This window comes from Triticum dicoccoides, chromosome 2A (assembly GCF_002162155.2).
Source record: "Triticum dicoccoides isolate Atlit2015 ecotype Zavitan chromosome 2A, WEW_v2.0, whole genome shotgun sequence".
Lineage (NCBI taxonomy): Eukaryota > Viridiplantae > Streptophyta > Magnoliopsida > Poales > Poaceae > Triticum > Triticum dicoccoides.
Window position 1 is genome coordinate 489,386,913 of NC_041382.1, and position 3,659 is coordinate 489,390,571.

The following is a 3,659-nucleotide window of genomic DNA, read 5'->3' on the forward strand; positions in this document are numbered from 1 at the left end:
ACTCGCCTAAGTTTCAAAAAAATCCTACCGAGTGGAGAGCAAACCTCCCACTCGGGGGCTTAGCTGCAGTCCAGTACTCGCCTAAGTTTCAAAAAATCCTACCGAGTGGAGAGCAACCCTCCCACTCGGGGGCTTAGCTGCAGTCTAGTACTCGCCTAAGTTTCAAAAAAAATCCTACCGAGTGGAGAGCAACCCTCCCACTCGGGGGCTTAGCCGTAGTCCATTACTCGCCTAAGTTTCAAAAAAAAATCCTGCCGAGTGGAGAGCAACCCTCCCACTCGGGGGCTTAGATGCAGTCCAGTACTCGCCTAAGTTTAAAAACACGATACAGGTTGGTCACCTCATAACCACTCGGCCGCTGTCGTGGTTCTAAGCCTGACAGTAGAGTGGGGGTAGGTATGGAGAGGCAAGGTCCTAGCTATGGAGAGGTTGTAAACACAAGGGATGTACGAGTTCAGGCCCTTCTCGGAAGAAGTAATAGCCCTACGTCTCGGAGCCCGGAGGCGGTCGAGTGGATTATGAGTATATGAGTTACAAGGTGCCGAACCCTTCTGCCTGTTGAGGGGGGTGGCTTATATAGAGTGCGCCAGGACCCCAGCCAGCCCACGTAGGAGAGGGTTTAAGGTGAGTTAAGTCTGGGGCGTTACTGGTAACGCCCCACATAAAGTGTCTTTACTATCATAAAGCCTACTTAATTACAGGCCGTTGCAGTGCAGAGTGTCTCTTGACCTCCTGGTGGTCGAGTGAGTCTTCGTGGTCGAGTCCTTCAAGTCAGTCGAGTGAGTCCTTCGTTGGTCGACTGGAAGGCGACCTCTTCTAAGGATGTCCTTGGGTAAGGTACTTGAATCAGGTCCATGACCCTACCCTAGGTACATAACCCCATCATTAGCCCCCGAATGGATTGAGGCTTTGAGTGAGGAAGGAGTTGATGTCGTTTCCGATTAACCTTTGCGCTCTGGTCGTGCGCTGTTCTGGACCAAAGAATCTCTTCGTCGACAGTGAGCAACTTGTCTTCAGTCGACTCGATCCATTCTCTTCTTTCGTCGAGTGATCTTTCGGGCTTCGACGATCTCCGAGCGACGGATCGCAGGAAACCCCGTGTCTGACAGACTGATCTGCTGTTCGCGGATTCCGCGGGATGCGAAATTTGGGGACGCGCGCGAAGCGGAGCGGACCGCGGCGTTCGGATGGGACGGGACATAGACACCTCGATCTCCGTGCCGCTTTCTTTGCCACGTATCCCGTCTGCATAAATGCTCCCGGATATGATTAGATCGACCGGGCCCACCTGTCATCCACTCGGAAGGGACCTTATAAATGCACCCGACGAGGATTTCTGTGCTGTGCCTCAGCATTCTCTCTCTCTCTCTCTCTGCTCCCTTCGTCCCCGTCCAGCGCGCTCGCTCTCGCCCTCGCACCACTTCCCTTCGCGCATCCCGCCGGCAACCATGGCCAAGGAGAAGACGGCGGCGCTAGAACGTGCGAAGAAGGCGTCGGCATCGGAGAAGGCAAAGGGGAGATCTACCAGCCGCGTCGGGTCCTCGTCCAGATCCCGCCTGCCGAAGGGCTGGGTCCAAGGAGACTGGATCCAGTCGACCATCACAGAGAAAGATCTCCTCGACATGGCCAACGAGGGCTTGATCCCTCATGGAGCTGCGAGGCTTCCGGGGAAGGAGTGGCAACCCCAGCCAGAAGAGGGTGAGTGTGTGCTCTTGGCCACCCATGTTGATCGTGGATTTTCTTTGCCGCCGAGTATTTTCTTCCGTGGCTTCTTGAACTTCTTCGGAGCGCAACTCCACCACTTTACCCCAAATTCTATTGCCTATCTTGCCGCGTTCGTGTCCATGTGTGAGGGTTTCCTGGGCTGTCGACCGCACTGGGGTTTGTTCAAGCACATATTCACGTGTCGCTCTCAGACCGTGAAGAAGGCGAGCCCAGGCGATGAAAGGACCCGAGTCGTCCAAATGTGTGGGGGTCTGGGCATCCAGGTGAGGAATAAGAGCACCTTCCCGCCCATGACCTTTCCCGAGTCAGTCAGAGGCTGGCAGTCGACCTGGTTCTACTGCCAGGACCAGTCGACGCCGGGGCAGTCGAGTGGACTCCCACAGTTTACCATGGACCGAGTGAACAAGCCATCCTCTCTGAAGTTGATTCCGGAGGAGAAAGCTGACGTGAAGATGTTGATGGAGCGCGTGGTGCAGTTGGTTCGGGAGGGAGTGACGGGCATGGACCTCCTGGAGGTCTTCCTCAGGCGTCGCATCCAGCCCCTTCAGTTCCGGAGCCACTGCATGTGGTTGTACTGTGGGACTGAAGACGAGACTCGAGTCCATCCAGAAGCAGTCGACGATGTCACTCTGGAAAGATGGATGGTAGCCGTTACCGGAAACAAGGATAACCCACGCGGAGCCAGAAGGATTCCCCCACTCGACCACAACAGCGATCCAAACAAGGTACATTTGCTCTGCTCTCCACTGTGTTCTTGTCGCATTCATTTCTGTTTATCCTGTCGACTGGTCGACTGATCCTTGTCTTGATATCTGCTAGGCTCTCACCGAACTGTACTCGATGCCCAATGGGGCACAAGCTCCGACTGAGGAGGGTGAGGTGAGTGGGGGCGAGAGCCAGGAAGAGGAGGAATGGGACTCGGACGTTGCAGAGGATGATGACGACGATGATGATGATGACGGTGATGAAGATGACGTTGAGGACGAGGAAGAAGAGGAGGAGGAGGTCGTACCACCGCGCTCAGAAAGGCGGTCGAAGCTTGTCCACGACCCTTCGACTGAACGTGGCAAGGGGGTTGCGACCGTTGTTCAGTCGACCAAGCGCCCTCGAACCACCTCTCCGGTGCCGACTGAAAAGGCGCCGAAGCAGCTCAGGGCGGCCCCGTCGAAGACGATCAAGCTCCTACCGAAGATGAAGGTGTCCATCCCTACCATATCAGGGTAATCGTGCTGTTTGAATCTTCTTATTTTGTGTGAACTTTGTCTCTGGTCGACACTGAAGTTAGTCGACTGATCCTTTGGAGTTGCAGTGCTGCTACTTCTGAAACCTCAGCCCGGGCTGATGACCATGAGATGGAGGACGCAGCAACTTCGAAACCAGGTACTGTATTCTTAACGCCGTTCTTAGTCGACTGACTCGCGATCTCTGATCCTAATTCTTCTTTGTAGCTCCACCCACCGCTGTTATCGATCTCCCTGATGATGATGAGGATGAGGAACCGCTGAAGCGCAGAAGGAGCAGGAAAGCGTCTGCCAGCAAGGTGTCCCAGGATGTGACGGTGCCTGAGATTCTGATTGCGGAGGAAGAGAACACCACTCGACATACGGTGTCCTTCGCAGATCCATTGACGAGTGCTCAGCAGCCTTCCCTCTTCACGACGCACCACGTCCCAGAGGACCAAGCTGGCGCGGCGAAGGAGGCAATACGCCAGGCGGGAATCATGATGGAGCAGTTGAAGACCATCCGGGATGCGAGCCAGGCAGCTTATGACGCCAGTTCTGCCCTCCAAAGCAATGTTCAGGTCAGTCGACCACCATTTGTTCTGTTGGATATGCTACCAAAAACTTTTCCTTTCCGGAATTTATAGTAGTCACCCATTGGGTGTGTCGATTAAACTCCGTGTTAGCGGGGGCACGCTGAGTGCACCCGCTGGG